The following is a 24,443-nucleotide window of genomic DNA, read 5'->3' as shown; positions in this document are numbered from 1 at the left end:
TAGGTTGACATTCATTTTCCAAGGGAGTTGGGACCATCCTTGCCCCCCCCCCCCTTCCTGACGTCCATGCCGGTATTTTCAAGTATGAAAGTTCCCAGCAACTACGGGAGAGGGGTGTGCATTATTTCATACGTAATTGAACTATAGCTAATTACACCTAGAATTACACTAAGGGGATTTTCGCTTGGTTCGGACACACACTATATACGCCTGTTTCGTACCCACCAATACAGTAAAACAGTGAGATAGAATGAGGTTTTTCTATCCCGACTGAACTTTCATCAAGGTTTTGACCCAGAGGCGGCAACTTCATATAAATATTGGGGGTGGGGTGCAAGATTCACAACAATATTTTTTTTACTTATAATGTATATACTTCTTGGCCAGAATTTATTTATCAATATTTAATTTCAATGATACATGCTAATCCATGTATAAAATTTTTAATGCTGGAAAGGCATTTACGAAGAAAATTCTTGAGATCTGGAAATCGACTTCTAAAAAAAGAATTTACCGAGCCAGGGTATCAAAGGTTGAGAACCACTGCTCTAGTGCTTAGGTCTTTGCTTTATCCAGGCTAGAAAGGAAAGCGAAAAATCTAGCGTGCATCTACAGTTTGACGTCAGTGCATATGATTTCTTGGTTTTCTCATTTACAGCATGCCTCTCCCGAGTTTAAATAACTTGCACAAATTTTACATGATTTACATATATACCAGGTGGTTATAATTAAAGTGACGGTGTTCAGAGTGGTACAGCACGGGCTGTAATGAGAGTAGCAGTCTGAAACTTCGTAGATATGATAATGAAGCAATGCGCTCGCGAATTATGCAAAAAGAAAAAGTTCCAATTCTCGCCACCAGGGTAACAAATGGCGCTATAAGCAGTCAAAACTTGGTATAGTTATAGAAAAAACACTATAAATCGCAGAAAACAATACTCTTTGTAATAAAATATCGCTACAATTTCACTATTCGAATTACATGAACATTACTAAAGGAAAAAGCAACAAGCGTCACCAACAACAACCAGGGAGCTCACACAATGGTTAGGCAATGTCAACGACTTTGACGTCAGAGTTACGGAAAATTCCACGTTTTGACTGCTTACAGCGCCATTTTTTACCCTGGTGGCGAGAATTGGAACTATTTTTTTTTTTGCATAATTCGCGAGCGCATTGCTTTATTAGCATATCTACGAAGTTTCAGACTGCTACTCTCATTACAGCCCGTGCTGTACCACTCTGAACACCGTCACTTTAATTATAACCACCTTGTACATACGTTACGTTACGTTTTCTTCTGGTGACTAATAAACTGATTAGCGCATGATATCGTTATCATCCCTCGATGACGGCACAATACGAAGTGAGCAGAGAAACAAGTGGCGTTTGTCGTGCAGCTTGTCGCCCCGGTGTGAAACTCTCGTGTCGCTTGTCGCTCTCCCTTACGTAAGCAGCCGTAACTGTCGGTGACCAGTGACGATGCGAGAGAGGAGAAAATGTGATCCAGCCTCGATTTGCCTATTTGAGCATAAATGGACTTAAACTTAGATTCTTTTTCAGTTGACCGTGTTTGTTGAACTTCGCTGCGATCTCTGAAAGAATAGTATCATTCGTTATCTGAAGATGGCGTTGCGGTCTGCGTGAGCTCACTGGATCGTGAGCGTAGTTTTTGCGTTCGCCTTGTGCCGCGGTAGTGAGAGGGTGGGTGTGGTATGTGCTGATCCGTGTTTGACCCTTGGTGTCTGCAGGGGAAGAGGATTTTTACTTTTATTGGACTATCTTGTGGTCCCATTCTTTTATCTGTCGATGGCTTTGTAATAGAAGTCACTCAGTTTGAATGTATGGTCAAAGACTGCCCCAATAATAAAGGCGGTGAGGTCCAATTAATCTAACGAACGTGTACAGTTTAAGTGGGCAGAAGGTCAACTCCCGATACGAGGAACCTAACTTGGGTGGTGAGTAATAGTGGTGGTGGCGTCTTAATTTCTCTTTTCAGCAGTTTTAGTAATTGCAGTTTCTATCTTAGTTTTTGTTAGCAGTAGTAAGCAATTTCAATTCCGATATTGTAAGGATGAATCAAAGCTACCATACTTTCAGAAGGTGAAATCGGGACTTGCTGGGGTTTGACCAAAACTACGAATCTAAATGCGTAGAAGAAACTGATTATAGGGGAAGGGGAGGAGAGTAAAATAGCCATATCGCTACAGCTGTAATCTATTTTATTTTTTGTTCTTTACCATTGAAGTTGGGCTGGGGTGTAAGGGGTGACCCTTTGCGAAGACACCAAAATGTCAACCTCCCTTCCACGTAGTACACCCTGGAGTGCATTTGCAGACTAGCGAGGCTTTGGCGTCTGGACTCATGGCCACAATAATCCTGCGGCTCTTGATGTGTGTTGTTCTTGTGTGTTTGTGATTGTCTTTTCATCCATTTCATCTTATCACCATTCACCCTCATCTTCGCGATTAGCCAAGAGTGGCAGAAAAGTTAAATAAATCAAATCAACAACCATTGAAGCTGAGCTGAACAAACCATGAACTGTGAAGCCCCAAAGCTTTGGATTATTTTATACATGTACAGGGGTTCATCTATAATTTCCATCTGGGTAATTTTTGAGACGAAATGAGCATAAATTGGAGCCTTTGTGAAAATTTTACCTTGGTATTGGATGTGACGTCTATGTTTAGTATAATTGCGATCATGCAGATGAATGATTAGATAAGATTGGTGAACAAAGGGACATTCGTGCCAAACTCAGGACTCAAACCTTGAACCTTCGATAGCGAGCAAGTTTTCAACTGAGAACTTGAAATCGTTTCAGACTATACTCGAACTCCACCAATAAACTTAGAATTGCCACGAAAAGCATTCATTTTATACAGAAACATATTTGAACATGTTAAAAAAAGAAATCTCAACATTTTCACGTCACGTTTACTGGATTTTCTTTTGGAATACACATTATCATAAGCTTTCGTGTATGTAGGTTTATTTATGTGATGCTATTTCTTTCTGATACGGAGGTTAAGAATATGAAACATTGCGTTTGTCTTGACTTATGTAGAGACTCCATCTCCCACGTCTTCGTAATTTACTCGGTCAAGTTCAACAGCTGACGGCGGTGTGAGCGTTCTTATCACGGGCAAGATGACAAAAGACCTCTCAGAAAACTTGCTGGCGTAAGCTTTATCTGGTCAACAGTTCTTAGTTTGTTTGTATGGAGCAGTGTGCGAATTAACGGGTGGGATGCCGGGAATTTTCCCCTCACGAAAATGTCTTTATCCCCAGCAGAAGCAAAATTTTTGAATTCCTGCCAAGGATGTTTTTAATTTTTATCCCCCCAATGAAAATGGAATTAAAGCATACAGTAGGCTATACCATTTCTTAACTATAGAACAAAAACCACTGGAATATCATTCAAGAAAACAGTTATTTAACCTTGCCAAAAGCTGGAGTCGAATAGTTGCACACTTGCAGCTGCAATATCAACGCCGCTCATTTTTTGGTTGCGTTTTCTTGGCTTCGACCATCCATTGCATTCTGTCAATTTCTCGCGGCAAGACATGGCTCATGTCATTTTAAAAACACAGAGCTGCTTGTTTCAATGCTATTTTAGATAGTGTTCTTTTAAAAAAGAAATTAAGGTATAGATTCTGTTTTTTTTTGGTAATGAGAATTTCACATACTGACATACAAATTTGCTGAATGACTTTAAAACTGAACGACAGAGAAAATTATAGAAGCTGTTTACATGGACGAAACGTACGTATCTGTTAATATATTTCGGCGGGAGGGGTCCGAACCAAGTATCTCAGAATAATAATAATAATAATAATAATAGTAATATGATAGAGCACTCCTCTACTTCGTTACTCAATGTATATGCGAATGACTGGAACGATGAGAAAACCAGTACCTACTATAGTTTACCCCAAAGATGCAAGTATAACAGTGGACATATTTATCAACTCGCAAGTCACACTCAGTAATATGGGGCATAGGCGCAGATTTATTCTGATATTTGGGGGGACAAAGATGAGAAAGCATAAATACCGATTTCTTTCAGTTTACGGCGGGAGGGGGGGACCAGCAACTTTTTAAATATCAATAGTAGGGACCTAAGAATGAACACTCGAGTTAACCTTTCAAAACTGTAATTACAATTACTAACTCAGAAAACATATATCATGCTACATCGATTTGGATTAGCTGGACCAAAAAAAATCACTATATTATGATTAAATATAATTCTGCAACATAATACTTCATATGTGACGTTGGTTACGCATCACGTTAATGTGTAGCAATGCAGCAGTATGAAGTAGCACACATATGTTCACAGGCATAAGTAAAAAAAAAATACTAATTCTCATTAAATTAAACAGTGACATATTGCAAATCAGAATATTTTCAACTTCTACCAGACTTTTACGAAGGGAAACAACATCGATCTCTTTAGTGCCAATACTATGCAGTTTTTCCTTATACTTCACACAGTCAGGGGTGCCCACAGGGGGGGGGGGGAGTAGTAGAATCAACCCGATTCACCAACATCAAGTGAACCGATTTTTTTTTTTTTTACGATTTAACCTTAGTGATAGCCTTTTATGACGACTTTTTTGTGGATTTTATAGTGTTCAACGATATTTTAGTGCAATTTTCATGACTTATAATTGACGGGTTGACCAACATCAAGTGAGCCACAGTGTTGCCAACCCACGAAAATTTCACCATATGATATTTCACAGGTGAAGCTAACCTACAAATAGGAGTTGGCAGCACTGATACGGCCTAGTGAGATATAATTGCTTGCTTGACCAACTTCAAGTGAGCCACAGTGTTGCCAACCCACCCCAAGAAAATTTCACCATATGATATTTTACAGGCGAAGCTAATCTACAAATAGGAGTTGGCAACACTGACTAGTCGCTTCACAAACCTTTTGATTTTTAAAAATTTTGCCATATGATATTTCAGAGGCGAAGCTAACCTACAAATAGGAGTTGACAGCGTAGCCTTCTAAGATGATAAGTATGCAGTAAGATGAAGAAGAGTTGGTGACGCTAACCGGCAAATAGTGGTGGTGCTCTTGTTACCCCCCCCCCCTGTTTTTTCTAGCATACTGATCTATTGCATGCTAACCAAACCTCTTAAGCAATATTGGGAGGCCGGGCTCTTGTAACGCCACGTCCTCCACATGTATGTATGTATGTAATGCGATTTGTGGGAAGAGGGGGGCCTAATTTTGAACTTACGGCTGGAAATGTTTCTATAAAATAACAATGCCTATGAATCTGTTTGGCAAATAGTGGTGGTGGTGCAGTGTTAATGCTTCCCCCTTTTTTCTCCCCCTTCTCCCCCCTTTTCTATTTTTTCTAGCATACTGATCTATTACATGCTAACCAAACATCTTAAGCAATATTGGGAGGCAGACTCTTGTAACGCCACGTATGTATGTATGTAATGCGATTTGGAGGGAAGGGGGGCAAATTTTGAACTTACGGCTGGAAAAATGTTTGTATAACATGTTTTTGTTCGAAACAAATTCAAAGATATTGTTAATAAATATTAATATTTTGCTATTAATTGTAAATATATACTTATTGTATTGTAGCAATTAGTTTTTGGTATCGAAAAGCGACTGTGCTCTCTCTCTCTGTTATCGTATTTGAAAATTATTTTTCTGTGGACATCTAGAAACGACAATTTCGTCCTTATGTGTGCTAACAATGTTGACCGAATGACAGATTGAACAATAGGTAGGCCTTGGACGGCTGAAGTTTACTTCCTGTTTTTTTTTCAGTAGCTGAACGATGGAATTCCTCACTGGCCAATTTTAACCTTACAGCTAGAAATGTTTCTATAAAATAACAATGCCTATGAATCTGTTCGGCTTCAGGAAGCAAGCTATGGAAGTGCCCGTCCAGCCTACGAGCTTCAACGAACTCCTGCCTTCCATGCTATCTAAACTTAATGGTCTGTTAATTATACACTTATACACTTGAATAGCATTTTGACCCAGTACGATGAGGATGTGGGCAAAACTTCCTATGTATTCAACAACAACTTGAATTATTACCGGTTCCCCATCTCGGGCAAACTGCAGTTCAACATGAACCCTGAGAACAAAGGGGAGGTCAAGGTTTCCTCTGGCAAGAACATCTATCGCATCAAGCATGATAGGATGGATGCGACTACAACGTACGATGTGTCTGCTGGCGATCGCCTGTACGTGGAGCTCTTGGACGACTACGACAAACTCATCCCTCTTTTTGTGGAGATGCGAATCACCTACCCTATAATAAATAACCATAGCAACAATGCCTAACGATATTTTTGGCCACACGAAACGCGACGACCACGGCGACGAGCTTCTCATGCTCGACGTCAGGGTCAAGAAGTTGCGAAGCGACCTGCAGGCCCTGCAGTCCACGCTCAACTCCAGCCTCCAGACAGAGATAGCCAGCCTGCAGTCTCAGTACCTGGACCCCGTACTCAAAATTGACGCCGAGCTTAAATCGCTGCTGCAAAAATACACCGACCTCGCGTCAATAGACAACTTCGACAACTTGGCGCTGAGCATAGGCAAGTTGCAGAACGAAATTTTGAAGCTACAGCAAGCGCAGACCTCCGATGTGGAACAGCTGAAGCGACACTTGCAGGACCAAACGATCACCATGCAGACTGAACTGCAAAACATTATCCAGAGCATCAAGCCTCAAGATGACTACGATCGCGTGAATGCTAGTATTGCCAAATTGCACGAAGAGTTTCAATCGTTCGAAATTCCAACGTTGGAAAGCATCAAGGCTGAGCTTCAAACAGACGCTTTGCATGCAGCCATCAACGAAGTCAAAACTAAACTCCAAACGCTAGAGGACTTCATCGACAATCTACCTTCGTCCAGCGAGCTGAATGCTATTGCCCGTAGCGTGGCCAACATCAAACTCCAACTTGAGACCTACGAGGATTTCGGGAAGCTGCAAGGTACCATAGCCCATATTGAGGATGCTCTTGCCGTCATCAAAAATGATCTGGCAAACGTACACGAAGCACTGGAATCCTACATGCCTGCCATCAGGGATACTCTGGCCAGCGTCCAACAGCAGATCACCAAGTTGGAAAATCTAAACACCGAATCAGAGTTGTCGCATTTTCATCACTTGATCGACGACATACAGACTAAGTTGGATACTTTGCAACAATCCACCGCCACCCAGGACGACATAACACAATTACAAGAAGGCATACGCGCTGCTGCTGCTGCCTCAGAGTTGGATGCGATGAAAAAAGCTTTGGAGTCGGTCCAAAACACGGTGGTCACCCTGCCTACCTCGCAGGAACTGAAAAGCGTGAAGAGGGCTCTCAACCGAATACTCAAATCCGACGACATAAAAAACATCCAAACCGAAATTGAATTGCTTCGGGAGTCTGTTGCAACCTTACCCACCAACCAGAACATCATCGAGCTACATGGCTTGTTTGCGGAAATTAGAACCAAGGTCCACGACCTCGCAACCCAGAGCTCCAAGTTGACACTCGTGGAAAATCTACAGCAGATTATCACCAATGTGAAAGAGCAAATTGGCAGCATCGAGGCGAGCCAGGAATCGGCCATAACCAATTTCAGTACCAAACTACATGAGTTAAACGAAACATTCAAGAGGCTTATAGTCGATGTGAAGATCAAGCCCGATTACGACACTGTTGTCCGTGCTATCGAGGAGCATCTGGAATCAATAAACGGTAGATTGGAGGATGTGGAGAGCGAGGTTCGAACCAATGTAAACACCCTGAACGCCAGCATCGACAATCTCAAGTCCACTGTTGTCATCGAACTTTACAGCATTCCAAACAGGGAATTTTCCTCGCTCTTCCATCCGGGTGCCAAACTCTACATGCTGACTCCTGCCAAAGCCTATCACCAGTTTTTCATCGCTGGCACACTTCAGTTCCTCAAGGTTTCATACTGGTCTTTGCCTCACGCAACCCACTACCCAACCATGACCGTGACGAACATCAGTGACGAGCCTAAAATAAGAGGAGTGGAGTTGGTCGATTTCACCCACCCCGAAACTCGCGAGACTGTCTATGCCGAAGATGCCACTCAAATTATCGACATAGATATAGGTCACAAGCTGTACATAGAAAACCCGGCATTCTCTGCTGCCAGAAATCCCATCCAAGCTATATTCTTAATTTCGCGCAATGTCTAGGCAGTCTATTGTGAACGAGTTGCACAAACCTGCACGGCGAAACTACAAACGACTACCGGTAGTGACCAAAAGCATAGACGACCTGTGGGAAGCTGATCTTGTGGAAGTGAGCAGTGGCAACTTAAAAAATTTACATAAAATCAACAAGGGATAAAAGTATCTTCTCACCGTTATAGACACATTTTCAAAATTTGCGTGGGCTTTACCCCTCAAGGCAAAAACAGGAACCTGTGTAGTTGGAAGCATTCAAAACTATTTTCAATGAAAGTGGAAGGCGACCTCGATTTCTTCAAGCAGACAACGGAAAATAATTCTACAACTCTGTCTTTCAGCAATTTATTCAAAAACAAAATATTCAACATTACTCCACCTTTAGTCACATCAAAGCCAGCATAGTGGAACGTTTCAACCGAACTCTCAAAAACACGCATGTGGAAACAATTCACGCTTCAGGGGAATTATAAGTGGCTCGACATGCTTCCGGAACTTGTTAACAGCTATAATCACAGTTTGCATCGCACGATAAACATGAAACCAGCTGACGTCAACAAATCGGACGAGCGACGTTTAATTTCTACGGTTTATTGCCCAAAGTACAAATTTACAAGCAAGAAACCGAAATACAAAATTGGAAATCAGGTGAGAATCAGTAAATTTAAGCGTGCGTTTGAAAAAGGCTTCACTAAAAATTGGAGTACGGAACTTTTCACCGTAGTTCGAGTCTTACCCGGAAACCGTCACACGTATATAATAAAAGATAATCGCGACGAAATTCTGAAAGAAAGATTTTACGAAGAGGAACTTTCTAAAACAAAATACCCCGACACGTATCTTATTGAAAAATTATTACGTAGAAAAGGTGACAAACTGTTGGTGAAATGGCTGGGACTCGAGGAAAAATTGGATAGACGCAAACGAGGTGATTGTGTCACGGGTGCTTGGGATGTGGTACGGCGACTGCCAGATTTTCCATCGGAACGTCAGGATAGGAAAAATGGCGAGCTTCTACCCGACAACATTCGCTGCCTCATTGTTGTACCTTCTGGATGTGGAAAAACAACGTTACTTATTGATAACTTTCTTCTTGCACCCAACTGGTTAAACTGGAAGAACAGGCAACTGTATGTTTTATCCAAAAGTTTGGAGCAACCGAAGTATCGCCAGCTGTCGAAACTGTACGAGGGACTAGGCATAGCTATATTTGCTTCTGAAGTGATACCACTAGACTGCTGTCTCGAAAATTCGGTGGTGGTTTTTGACGATGTGATACTGGAGAACCAGAACGAAATTCGCAATTTTTTTACTCAGGGTCGGCACAGAGGCATGGACTGCTTCTACCTTGCTCAGACTTTTTCCAAAATCCCCAAGCAGCTACTCCGAGACAATGCTAATTTTATTTGTTTGTTTCGTCAAGACTACACCAATTTAAAACACGCTTACGATGATTATGTAGGTGGGGACATAAACTACAATCAGTTTTCCAAATTTTGCTCTTCATGCTGGAACCAAGATGATTTCGGATTTGTCACAATAGACATGACGAGGAAACCCAATAACGGAAAATACAGAAACAAAATTAATAATTTTCTAAACGTTGCAACGTTACAAGAAACGTCTTGACCTATTATAAATAACTACATACAAAAGAAAAATGAAACGCAAACTTGCAGACGATAACCTGAAGCTGCGTAGCTACCTGGCAAAACGGTTTAAGGGTTGGAAATCCGAGAATCGTGGAATTTACGAAGAGAAAAAGCGTCAGGACCAACCTATCATCGATGCCATCAGTGGACTTGGTAAGGAAATCAAATATGTCATAGAGTAAAACAAAGAGTTAATCAACGAGCTTGTGCCACTTACTGCTAGAAATTATACCATACCCACACCGATATCCAGCATTCACACTACTCCGTTCGAACTTGCTCCGGCTCCGAGACGTCAGGCCCTAGGCAGTACCTCTTCGGACAAGCTAGTCGAGCTGGGTCCGTTGGCGAGGGATTACCTAAGCACCGGGAAATTCGACAAAGACGAGGTATTCGGATTGTACCTGACCATGGAACATAACGAGGGTGTGGTTTGGAAGATTGGAAAGTCAAAAGTCACGTTCGAGGGCGACGACGTGAAAATCAATTTGGGCGAGAAGAACAGCTGGACTAGGTATCCCGGGACTGTGGGAACTTATCACTAAGAAGCAACCTAAAGATTATACAGACGAGGATTACCAAAGTTACACAGAAATTTTGATCATGACGGACGCACTGTACCAAAACAACGATGCAACACAGAATCGCGTGAAATATAGCAGTGGAGAAAAGTACAGGAACCTCATCAAGCCGATATGAACCCAGCTCAAGACTGGCAGCGGTGTCAAACTCTACAACACCTTGCCCAAGGAGTTTGTTTGGGTAGACGACGTAAGGAAGCTTGTAGATCGATTGCTGGTTATCGCAGGCGAAGAAAATGCAGGCAATCATAACTTCCACAACGAGAAGGTGGGCATCATGGACATGATTAGCACCAAGCTTGCCAACTTCATTGTCAACGACAACAAAGATATAGGTTATCTTATCAAAATCATCAACACCCTGCCTCCCAAATTCTGGAATGTAGCCGAGGGTCAAGGTTTGGTGAACGATATTATCAACAAGTTACCCTTCGAGATGCACCTGCCAGGTTACCAGTACTGCGGTCCGGGTACCAAACTCGAACAGCGACTGGAAAGAGGAGACAAGGGTGTGAATCCCCTGGACGCAGCATGCAAGGACCACGACATTGCTTACAACATACACACAGATCTCGACGCACGTCACGATGCCGACAGGAAGTTGGAGCATGCAGCTTTCGGAAGACTCGTCAGCAGAGATGCCTCGCTAGGTGAACGGGTTGCCGCATTGGGTACGACCATCGCCATGAACACAAAACAAAAATTAGGGTGTAACTAAATAACCCTTGTGAAAAAAGCAACTTGTATAACCAACCTATCATCATTTTATTGCATTAGGGGCAAAGCAGAGATCTTTTCTTACCCTCTCACGATATATAAATAACATATCACCTAGAAGCACAACGTTTACCAAATACCCTACGCAAACTTCAAGTCTCTCGGAACATTAGATGGAATGCTCACCAAAAAGCAGCGCGAGAAGAAACATTCCTGCTTGGCAAAAGGTCATGGAATAAAATTGCTGCTCAGTATTCCTCAGTTGAGGAGGTTACAAGGTTCGCGAAAGCAGCAGAAGACTGGAGGTTTCATATTCAGCATCTCGGCTATCTTGGAAGCTTTGGGTGCTGTAGGCAGCTTGGCAGGAGGCAGTGCCTCCATTGCCAAGACTGTCATCGATGCAAAAAAGAACAAGGCCGAGTTAGAAGAGCAGAAACGCCACAACCTGGCTATGGAGAAGAAGGGGAAAGGTGTGACCAAAAATCGAAAGAACAACCTCGAAGCTTTGAAAAAGTTTTAAAAAAAGAAGAGCCCTTGTCCAACTTCGATATTGAATCTTTGATCGAATCGTTGGGGGTCAAGCACTTCAGGGGCGTTTTCATGTCTGATTCTCTACCTTCTGTTGTGAAGAAAAAAGAGTGTGGTGTGGTTAACCTAGACAGTTACGAAAATCCAGGTACACATTGGATATGCTACCTCAAAACCAACAACAACAAAGCATTTGTTTTCGATTCATTCGGAGGCATACCACCTGCTGGGTTGGTAAAGTATCTCAGTGTTGTCTACCTCTACTACAATGACGAACGCATTCAGAGTTTCAGCGAAGTGAACTGTGGCCATCTCTGCGTTTCCATGCTTGTCTTCCTCTCACAATTAAATAACCCAACGATCGAGGATTTCCAGAAAGCATTGTGGCACCTAAAGCACTATGGGAGTATTCCATCTCACAAGCGAGACTTCGCTTCTGAAACTCACATTGCATGACGATATCATCTATCCTAAATCTATTGCTCTTCGCGCATTCTACAGCATGTACCTGATACCTAACGTGACGGTACACAACAATACCATCAAAATTGGCAGCGAAAAAATCAGCATTACCCCTGGCCAGTACAACCTGTCTACCTTGCAGGCTCAATTACCAAGAAGTGTACTGCTGTCGCAAAATTCTGTAACTCACAGGGTGGAACTGGTGTCTGCCACGGAAACCGTAGACCTGGGTACCATCGGAGAGCTTTTGGGATTCGAGAACAACACAAAGCTCGAACCTGGCATCAAGCACATCGGTGCTAACATTCCTAAAATTCTAGCCATCGAGACTCTGAACATACATTGCAATGTGGCAGAAGGTATGATCACCAAATATTCGGACGGCATCCCAGGGAGTCACAAGCAGACAGGTATTATCGCTACGTTCAAACCAAACTCTGAGTTCATGGAGCCAATTATCTACACACCCTCCCTACCGATATACTTTCCTGTATCTCGTAATCGCATAGACAACATAGAATTGGCAATTACCAACGAGAAGGGAGAGGTGGTTGATTTTGCAGGAGCCACGACCACTGCCGTCGTGGAGATTAACATATAATAAATATCCATTATGGAGCAAATCGAAAGTTACGAGTTGCAGTCCTTCCCTCCCAATCGTCGAACGTTTGCCAACCTCAATGAAGCGAATCGAGAGATAGAATACGACGTGGACGTCGGGGATGGATTCATTCACCCTCACAGAGCTGATTTGTATATTAAGTTTGATATTGTGAAGAGAGACAACGGCGAAGCATTCCTTGCCAATGCAAATTTAAGACTTGTAGATAATTTTGTGCCGTACCTATTCTCGCAGGTGGAAGTTAGAAAGCATGGCACCGTAATCGATAGGGTTGACTACCCCGGGATTACCTCTACAGCTGTGGGAACACTGAAACTCTCCAAGACCGTTGCAGCATAGTACCAGGCAGAGGGATTCGAAGCAGGTACAAAAATCAAAACTCAAAGTCACACAGTACTGTTTCCCATGCGCCTGCTTCCTGGCTTCTACTCAGACTACACAGAGATTATGTGGAAGGGTGGTTTGCGCGTCACTTTTTGCAGAAGCGCCAACGACAACAATGCGCTGATGCGTTACAGCACCTTGAGTGCAGACGGTTCAGCACTTCCCAACACACTACCTGATCCTGCCAAGTGCATCATCCAGTCCACAATTGCAAGATCAAGGACATCTACCTCAAAAATTGCAGGAACGAGATATCCCCGCGTGAGAACTACAACCTGAACATTGCAAACAACGACTACCTGAAACTGTACGAGGCATACACAGCTTACAAGAGGGTGACCTCCGGCAATGTGGACGTGTACTACAACCCCAATGAGTTCATAGCTCGCAGACCCATGTTCGTCATTAACACATCGAAGAGAAAGCAGGTGGTTGTTAACGATCGCACCAACATCAAGATTGTCTGCGAGTTCCACGATGCCTTGAACGCCAACACCCTGTGCAGCGTCATCCTTATTGCAGAGAAAACTTTTGTGTATGATGTCAAGAATGAAAGAGTGACCGAACAGTTTTAAGTACAAGAAGAAAAAAAAATCGCATAATTCTATAAAAATTATACTGACCGTAGGTTCAAACATTAGATTTTTTGTTAACCTGCAACGCAGTGTCCAGGATGTACTGCAAAGAGTAGAGGTTGATAATTGAGCATACTTCATGGAACATCTTCTTACATTTGTGGAGAAGATTTTTTTTAGGATAATCTGGAAAAGAAATAATATTTAATTTTGATGCATTTTAGAAATAATCACACTTGAGCGCACAAAGAAACTTCCTCTTTGGCCCTGCGTGTGCCTCTTTTTCGTCCCGTAGGACACGACAGGGAGTTAGTTCCGTTTTAAAAAAAAAATCCCAAACCTCCACCTGTTTGCATTTGAAGATAAACACTATTGTTCTAGTATCTTGGCTATATTAAATTGGAACTTCTGTTACATGAGGGTTTTTTTTTTTCATACATACTATCTACTACTTCATACTACTACATTTGAGGCATGTCTTACTAGTTTTTAGACGATAGTGGCCCCACGGGAGCGTGTGAATCCCACATTTCAGAACACACGTCTTGTCGTCGCGTGCGTCCAGGGCAACCTTTCTCACCTTGTTGGTTGTCAACACATGGTCGACACTCTGGATGCGCTGCTCCACTCCTAGAATTGGCGTCCTAGTTTGAAGAGTCTCGACGTAATCCTCGAACTTGAGGTGCTCTTGGACGACCTGCCTGCCCACACCCTTAGCTTTTTTGTGATGGAACCCTCTGCCCGAATAGCATAGGCTTTGGCGCGAAGACCGGCAAACTCAAGAATTACATCTCCGTCCTTCTCGTCTTTGAGTTTGCCGGGCACCTTCTTGTTGCGAGCCAGGATTTTGTATCGGTTCGGCTGGGAATAGTCTGACGTGTCAAAAAGGTTCACAAAAGTTGGTACCGTGGCTACGTATATCCCTATATGCGTCGTCCGTGCGAACGTGGTACACCAAACTATAGTGGAACCACAAGCAAAAAAACATGCGCAGAAGCACATCGCGCCGGCGGGTGCGGGAAAGGGCAGGGGGGAAGGAACATTCAGCTGGCTCACGTCAGCGTTGCCAGGGCTATTGATTTCTCGGGTGAAATTCTTAATAAACTATTGCTATGGAACCTCCAACGGGCAGCTCAAAAACACGTTTCCTGCTCATCTTACTTGAACATGGAGGGGAGATGTGGAGTGGAACTCCACTCAGCCGTGAAAAGTGCTGTTTGAACTGTGGAATTATGTCAAATGCTACTCAATTGTGCTAGGACTTTTACTACATTACTATTTTTAGATGGCTGTATTTTATCCCACCCTAAACTCTATTTCTATTTTAGTTATTTTACGTCGCTTTTGTGCCTCTACCGGTAAGTACGACAATATGGATGAATGAAAAACTGATGAAATGGATGATGTGACACAAACACAGTGAAACGTCCTTGCCTTACGAGGTGGAAACACTGACTTCGTAGCGTGGGCAAATTATGTTATACATGTATGTGTTTGTGGGTGTATTTCTAGCAGATGGTTTCTAGCGTTGCTATCTTGAATTATTGAGGAAGACATGCTGTCTAATTCACCAAATATATTTCACATACGTAATGCATTTTCTCATTATGGTGCAGGACGCGTACCCACCCCTATCGATAGTTGCACACCGAACACCAGCAGAAGGCAAATTGATTTTTTTTTGTTAGCATTCGACTTGAAAGATTGTGGAAAATCGCCGACAACGAAAGGCGGCACGTTCATCTGTGAACACAACTTTCTACCATTTCCTGTCATAAAAATTCCTCGCGATAATAGAGGCATCGCAAACCCCTTGTGTCGGTGCTGAGAAAGGGCAAATTTGAGGGTGTTTTCCAAGCACCCTCTAACCGGAAAATGCGGAAGAGATGAAAGATGTTGGTCGGTTCCCTCAGGCGGTTTATTTTCTTTTGTTTGAAACATGTCCACTCCTGAAATGGAGATCTTCGGAATATTTTCGCCAAACACAGGGTGCTGGGTTTAACACCATTGTTACAAAAGTATCTGTGACGTTTACACCGTAAACAATGAGCGCCACTCCCCTTGCCCCCCCCCCCCCCCGTGAGCACGACTATGCCGCCCCTCCGCCCCCAAGAACGTCGTTCATCCGCTACTATTAGATCATCGGATTTTGTAGCAGATCTTCTGGTTCCCCAAGGAACGATCTCCCGAATTTTTCAAATCTGACCTGGCAACACTGCCCCGAACACCGATAACGGCACGAACGCTTTGGACGGAAGGTTTTTTTCCTTGTGGTCGAGCTATCTGTGTTCGTGTAGAGTAGGCTGATATTGTCGTTATACTGCTGGCGTAGTATCCCATAATATATTTGAAACATGTGCAGCTTGCTCAGGTCTAATACTGAGGCACCAACATAGATTGGCTTGTTGAGCATCACCTCGCTCTTCCTCATATGCACCAGAGCAAGCTGCTCATTGTAAATAGTACGTGACTTGAATAACGGGCTTGCTACAAGCTTGCGACATTGCGCTTTTTTTTATATTAGCCTCACATCCACACGATTCCGCACATTCTCCATGGTTTTCCCAAACACTGCGTTGTTCATTAACTTGAAGAAATCGCGATCGAAATCAGAAGTAGCGACTGTGCGGTGTTTGGTGTTGAGCTCGATGTATGGCCTCAACCATGGAGAATGCACGAACATAAGAACTCGATGTACTGTGCGGACGGTAACCCATTGCTTCATCAACCACCAGAGGTTTCGGTAGTGCAGAACATAACGCTCTTTGGGCTTGAAGTCCATGACGAGCTTTGGTTGGTTCGAGCCAGGCGGGCATTTGAATTCCGGGGCTGGCGGAAGGTCGCAGAACAAATCCTGCAGCTTCTCGGAGAACTCAAGGTCCACCTCGGCAAAAAACAAAAAAACAAATACAAATCGCAGAAATCTTCAACGTCAAATTTGGAGGGGTCAGTCCACATAAACCCTCTGGAGGGGGGTGACAGCATCATGGAGTGTCCGTAAAGGTTGTTGACGTCTGTGTACATGATGTAGCTGCACGGTTGGGAGGGGTCGTAACCTGTGGCCATGTGGTGATTGTTGGCGTGCGAGTGTCGCTGCGACACCTGGACCATTCCACCCCGGACGGCACGTTCTACAAACAGCATCATGTCCACGTCCGAAAGAAGCTCAAGCCTAACTTTTGTAACAAGGAGCATGGCCGACCATGCCAGTCCAGGAAGACTGTAGAAGTATGCAGGGTCCAGCTTGTAGATGGTCTTCGCAGTTGCACGAAACGCCTGGATCACATCGGCGAGGAGCGTCACATCGAGTTTTAGGTAGGCATCGTGGTAGTCCCCAAGATTTTGGCAATCCAGCTCGCGCCACATGGACTGAGCATGGTTGTAGTCGTCTTCAGAGATGTCTGAGCCTCGCAGCTTGCTGTAGAACTTCGCTCGAGGAGGCAGCGACTTCTCCGCAAACTTGGTAGAGTCGGTGATGTATTCGTAGGGGTAGACCCCCTTACGCCTGAAGAGACCGGCGTCCAAGTTCGGAAAGAAGGCAGAGGTGATGAGCATTTGTTCGTCGCTGAGCTTTTTCGCCAGGGCATCGAGGCTGGCCGGGAGGAATCTTAGGGAGTTGAGGAAAGGAAGTTCGATGCGAGAGCCTGATTCTGGGATTCGCACCCACTTGCTCAAGCTAATATAACGCTCCTCGTTCTGTGCCAGGACGTTGATTTGCATGTCGTCGTACCCAAGATGTTGCACCAGATGGTGGAAGTCGTACCCCGAGCCATTATGGAAAAACACAGGGATGAAGCGCGGGTCCCGGGCCAACAAATTACACCGGTTGCACCAAGAATCAATGTATTTGCCGTTGAAGTGATCCTGATGTTGAACTTTACGGTTGTTGGTGCTAAACTCACAGGTGCACACAGAACAAGTAGTAGCCATCTTGTGCTTGATTTTGTCGTCACGAGACAGCGATTTCATAGACTTGGGGGTCACCAGGAACTTCCCTATCTTGTTGGCTTCCACAACCATCCTCTCTAGAAAGTGTTTGACTGCGTCGGGACCGCGATACACATAGGGCTCGGGGTAAACATGTCGGTCTCTCCACACCACAACATAAGCAAAACTCGAGGCCTCGTGGAGTTGGTAAGGGGTAGTAGAGGAAACTTCGGGATTGGGATCGCATGTGGACATAAGTTTGAGGAAGGCCTCGAAATCGGCGATGATGATAGCAGGGTGCTCTACCATGGCACTGTCCATGTGAAATGTTTCTACAGTACCAGGTTTGGGCAAGACTGCCATCCCCGGCTCGTTGTTACTGCAGTAGAGCTTGTGGCGAGCGAGCTTCTCGGCAGCGATGTTGGAGCCTCGAACATGTTGGTAACTGCGTTGATCCTGTCCGTCGAACATCGACAAGCACCTGCGACATACATCGACGTGGTGACTATCACTGCTCCGTTGGCTCGAAACAAGTCTGGAGAGGGAACGGATGAGGGTGTAGTGATGGTGAGTTTTATTCTTGATGAGTAGGAGATGGATTTCTCGAGCATTATTGTTGTCTACATCGCTTACCCGAATAGGGTATACTTTGTTTTTCATCTCCATGAGGCCATAAATATTGATAGCCAACTGCGGGTTGTGTGTACGGGCCTCAAACTTGCGAATATCCGAGACCTCCACAGGGTAGTCGATCCCAACCATCGCATCTTCCAGCTCTGGCTCGTACTGCTTGTAGTGGTTAACTCGGTGTGGTTGTTTTTTCCAGTGGACAGGGTGCAACGCTGCAAGCACCGATCAGAGAAAGCACTTGGCGTCACTGTTCTGAATATTCAGGATAGCCTTCTTTGCCGCAATGGTAGATGGTAAGGGGACGTAGCTGGACGCGGAGAGAGGCACAAACTTGTTAAGTTTGATACACAGTTCGTGAGGTTCACCACACAGCGAACCTCCTGAGCCCATAGCTTGATGTTCCTCCTGCTTGGGCACCAGCTCCTCGGCAAACTCGTTGTAGATGACCTTTAAGTTGTCGACATCTGCCAGATGCAGCGTCTTCGCCTTGGTATTGTGGTAGAAGCTATAAATTTCATCAGACGGCTTCTTGTATTGGCAACATAGCGATGCGTAGAATTTGGTGGAGTGCGTTGCAAGCGCATCGCTAAGGATGGAAATAATTTTGGCTTGCTCGTTCTCCAAAAAGCTACGCACGTCACATGAGCCCTCCGAAGTGAGGACAAAGTCCTCTAACAAGCGCTCGAAAGCAGACTGGTTCGCTTTCGCCACAGGCTTGACACGTTTGGCGAATGGTGGCGAGTCGGCTTTCGCTTTTCTCTTGGTCGAGCTGGTCGACGGTTGTGGGACAGGTGCTCCGACGACTTTGCATGTTGTTATATGCTTTTTCAGATTACCAATAGTGATATGTTTATCGCACCTGGGACTTGGTTCTCTAGCGGTCACATGCTTACCAGGTACACGGGTACGGCAGTGCCTTTCTAAATTTTTACTTGAAACACCAGTTTCACACATAGGGCAAATTTTCACAGATTGCACCTTGTTGAAAATATTTGTGGGTATGTTATTTTATTTGTGGAGTGTCACAAAATAAATGCTTTGCAATAAAAAAAAAACCTTGGAAGGCTAATTCACGATGGTGCTGGTTTGGTGTGTGTTATTTATGTATATGCTATTCTTGCTCCTTAATCAATCCTGTAAATAAATAAATAAAAAAAATATGTTTGTGTATAGAAAACACACAAATATTATGTGTACATAATTATATTTAAGTTTTTCTACCAAACAATCTCTTTCTAACCCTCAGTCCTCTTGGAGTATGAAGTATAAATCATAATTTCAGAAAACAGTTATTTTCGGTCGCTATTTTTGAAATCAAACCATAAGTATTATTTATGTTTATACTATTCGTCGAGCAGCTAGAGCAAGAATCGTTTTCCTACAATCCATAGTTTATGAATTACAAGACATCTTAGAAATTACATCTTGAAATTTTAATCCAAAATAACTCGAAAACAGCAAGCACATGCTCCAATAGGTTGTAGAGTACTTCTATTTTTTTATCGAATGTTATTAAAATTTTCGAATTAGGGTAAAAACTAAGCCAGCAAATCAAGTTTCTCAAAAAATAAAAAAAATTGTCTGTATTTCCGAAACTTGAGGGGGTAGAATAGATTTTAGTTCTCGTCGAATCCTATCCAACAAACAAATCATCATCCTAGCTCAATTAGGAGCCAAGAAAATCAATATCTTCGAAAACGTCTTAAGATATTTGTCTTAAGAAAATTTTCTTGACAGACCGGAAGTCGACTTTCTTAAAGATTAAGATATTTGTCTTAAGACGTTTTCAAATAATTTGCAAATAATTGCAGGAATAATACCATAATATTTTAGACTGTAGGTCCAGCTCACGAGCCAGACAACATATTTGCACTACAACAAAAAAAAAATTCATATCTGTGCATATGGGAAGTCCAATACATAGTTGGTAATGTGTGATGTGATCAGCATCAAACATTTAATTTATATGTATGTATATTTAAGTTCCGTGTTGCAATCATGAAATTAAATTTTAATTAACTTTTCTATCCATCTCTCTTTCTCAATCTATATAGCCTGTTCATATTTGGCACAGTCATTGCGAGTCTGCCGTAGCAAAAACAAAATCTCAAGCCACATCATCGCCATTTTTTGCGAATGCTTGCTGTGACCAAAAGCATAATTGGATATAGTTGCTATTAATTAGAGGATTTTATTTAATTTTAGGTTTAATATCAATAAGCGTGCATAAAAAACTAAATATTTTAAATAATAAGATTCGAATCACTATGTACTTCCACTAGATATCAAACACACGCAACTCTTCGATTACACCCCTCCATTTTCTTGCCTTCCTCTAACAATTTAACACATTTTCGACCTTTTATTATTATTTTTGAAATATGCCCCGCACACATTGTAGTGTAATTGGATGTACTATAAAATCAATAAATGAAGAGGTGTTTTGACTATAGAAATACTTAAAACTAAGGCAAAATGTCTATAAAATTTTATTGTTACTGTGTAAAACCTACGATTTTTGTAAAAAAATGCTTCTGAGAAAAGAAGATCCCCCCCCAAATTGATGTGACAAAACCTAAATTTGCTAAAATTGCTGTTTATAAATTTGTTAAAAATATGGCTTTTCTCAATATTGTTTTAACTACACTAAAAACTAATCCAAGATACTCATATCAGCTACACCCACACACACCCACACACATCTACACCCACACATATTTACTTCCGGTCCACTTCCGGTCTACTTCCGGTCTACTTCCGGTCCACTTCTAGTCTACTTCTGGTTTACTTCCGGCTTACTTGACAGACACTTGTGGGTTACTGTGGTGTTTTCTGATTGGCTTACTGTTTCAGATGCGGTCCGCGCTTAGGCTATTTACAGATGAGTTAATATTGTGAGAATAGTTGAAGAGTATAGAGGTGTTTTTCCAGTGCTCCTCAGTAGTCAGAGAAGGGGGTAGGAGTAAATACTCTCCTCTCCCCAAAATCTAACAATTTCATAGTGAGCTCTCTTAGTGTAATTTAACTGAAAATCATGATTTTAGCTGATTTTACAAGTTTAAAAACTGAAAATTTGTTTTACGCAAGAGTTCAAATTCCAGTTTTATTGTATAAGAATTCTTTTATAGTTGCAGAAGTTCAAAAAACACAGTTCTACTACACTTGCTTGGCGCTGGGATGTACCTGCACTCCACAATATGTCTAAAAGTATATCGAACTAGACGGGGCTAATAATTTCTTATTTGCAATTATTTTTAGAAAGAAACTTCTGCAACACAGAAATGTTGGCAAGAATTCTCATCTAACCTAGTTGTTGACAAAATCAATAGTTTTGCATTCCCCGAGTGTGCGTGCGTGTGTGTAGATGTGACGTCAACTTCTTAAGAATCTCACGTCAATAATACTAGCTTGGGAAGGTCGTGACATTCCCTTTTTTCTATAAAAAAAAGAGATAGAGGATCATGTAACTTGCTTGACGTAGACAGGATGTCAACAATGCATTCATAACTAACATGTGATTATTCAAAAATTCAAATAGTGCAGTGGAAAACAACTACCTAACTAACTCTCTAGACATCTTAAACCCGAAGAGAGCTAATACAAGCACAAGTGTAAATAATTAAATAAGTTACAAGGAGCTGAGACATGGTTCGAATTTTTTGATCTAGGTATGGATGCAGACAGGCACTAAGTTTTGTGTGGATCAATAATTATTCTACCTGCTTAGTGCTCAAGGGTCGATTTTAGGTCTCATCACTGAAGTTTCCGGGTTTGAACCCCTGCATAGGAGATCTTTATAAGTGTTCTTTATCCAATTTCATCGTCGCGATTAGCCAAAATCGAAAGAAAGGTGGCGTAAAATAACAAAATTATAAACAAGAAGATATAATAATAGGAAGAGATGCAATGCATAACATGTAGTTTTCGAGAATTACTCTCAAGAAAGGGTCCAACACACTTCCACGTACCTGAACCCAGAACTCGGATTAGTTGGGGCTTCTGAATGTCCTAATACAGCTTAGTTTTTATTATAAAATAGTTATAGGAAATTTGCCATCATATATAGGCCTATGTGTTGGTTTTAGATGTTGATAAGTATAGGGAAAGAGGAAAAAAAGATTCTGAAAATGTGATTACATTAGTGATTTTAAATTGTATTCTTGGGGTTATGTACACACTTGAATTTTGAATTTCTTCCCGAGAAAATGTATATATAAATACCAGAGCTGAAAAAATATTATAATTATAATTATTGTCTTTTAAGTTATATTTTATCAATTATCATAAGTTTAAAAGTGTTTTTTCTAGTAAATAGAATTTTATTAAATTTTGACGATTGTGCGTTTTGTAAAGTAAATATGTGTGGGTGTAGATGTGTGTGGGTGTGGCTCATATGAGTATCTGGGATTAGTATTTAGTGTAGTTAAAACAATATTGAGAAAAGCCATATTTTTAACAAATTTATAAACAGCAATTTTAGCAAATTTAGGTTTTGTCACATCAATTTGGGGGGGTCTTATTTTCTCAGAAGCATTTTTTTACAAAAATCGTAGGTTTTACACAGTAACAATAAAATTTTATAGACATTTTGCCTTAGTTTTAAGTATTTCTATACAGTCAAAACACCTCTTCATTTATCGATTTTATAGTACATCCAATTACACTACTACACATATTTCCTACCAACAACGGCACACAGAAGAGAAAAATATTCCAGCTACCCACATACTGAAAAAGCAATATACAACTAGTTTTTTTAAGAATTCACGAATAACATATTGCTCACAAATTCTTAAAAAAATAGTTACATTAAATTGTCAGCATGCTCCAAATATATATATATAAAGCAGAGGGAGACATGAAACACCTTCTATATTCTCTCTCTTTGTATGTTTTTGTGAGTATATTTTCTTCCACAATACATAAGGGCTGTTTGGTTTTTCAGGAAGTTACCTCCCATCCACAATCCCTTACGTCTGTTAGGTTTTTCAGAATCAACTCACAAAAGCAACGCCATATTTGTAACTCAAATCCAACCCATGCAAGCTAAGAAACAAATTTACTCACTTTTGGAAATCCTGCTGAAATGTTCTTCTTCACCGAAGTTCAAAATGACACAGAACTTTTCCACACTAGAGCATTTAGTTTTATTCGTTTTTTTAGTGAGGTCAACAGTTGCCAAGGCTGATGTAAAAAAAACCTGCTGTAACCTACATAGCATCGTGTGTATTGAAACATGAACAAACAAATTGTATACGTCGGTGAGGAATATCATATTTATTGTTCAGCTACTGAAAAACCATGAAGTAAATTTTGCCGTCCAAGGCCTACCTATTGTTGAGCTACTGAAAAAAAACAGGAAGTAAACTTCCGCCGTCCAAGGCCTACCTATTGTTCATCTGTCATTCTGGCAACATTGTTGGCACGCAGGGGGGACGAAATTGTCGTTTCTAGATGTCCACAGAAAAATAATTTTTCAAATACGATAACAGAAAAAGAGCACAGTTGCTTTCGATACCAAAAACTAATTGCTACAATACAATAAGTATATATTTACAATTAATAGCAAAATATTAATATTTATTTAACAATATCTATGAATTTGTTTCGAACAAAAACTTGTTATAGAAACATTTCCAGCCGTAAGTTCAAAATTAGGCCCCCCCTCTTCCCACAAATCGCATTACATACATACATACATGTGGAGGACGTGGCGTTACAAGAGCCCGGCCTCCCAATATTGCTTAAGAGGTTTGGTTAGCATGCAATAGATCAGTATGCTAGAAAAAACAGGGGGGGGGGGTAACAAGAGCACCACCACTATTTGCCAGTTAGCGTCACCAACTCTTCTTCATCTTACTGCATACTTATCATCTTAGAAGGCTACGCTGTCAACTCCTATTTGTAGGTTAGCTTCGCCTCTGAATTATCATATGGCAAAATTTTTAAAAATCAAAAGGTTTGTGAAGCGACTAGTCAGTGTTGCCAACTCCTATTTGTAGATTAGCTTCGCCTGTAAAATATCATATGGTGAAATTTTCTTGGGGTGGGTTGGCAACACTGTGGCTCACTTGAAGTTGGTCAAGCAAGCAATTATATCTCACTAGGCCGTATCAGTGCTGCCAACTCCTATTTGTAGGTTAGCTTCGCCTGTG

The 24,443-nt window shown here is 41.9% G+C and overlaps 1 protein-coding gene across 1 annotated transcript in view; it reads left to right on the top strand.

Annotated features, from left to right (window-relative positions):
• Window positions 1-1,687: 1,687 nt before the first annotated feature.
• Window positions 1,688-24,443, top strand: part of LOC145985057 (lysosomal cobalamin transporter ABCD4-like) — a 168,077-nt gene continuing 145,321 nt past the window's right edge. The window contains exon 1 of the mRNA XM_083118590.1: window positions 1,688-1,958. The gene's annotated coding sequence lies outside the window, so the exon portion shown is untranslated. The remainder of the gene's footprint in view (window positions 1,959-24,443) is intronic.

The sequence above is a fragment of the Lepisma saccharinum genome, chromosome 3, assembly GCF_977018435.1.
Source record: "Lepisma saccharinum chromosome 3, izLepSacc3.1, whole genome shotgun sequence".
Classification (NCBI taxonomy): Eukaryota; Metazoa; Arthropoda; class Insecta; order Zygentoma; family Lepismatidae; genus Lepisma; species Lepisma saccharinum.
Note: the sequence above shows the minus strand (reverse complement) of the source record. Positions and strands in the feature narration are given on the sequence as shown.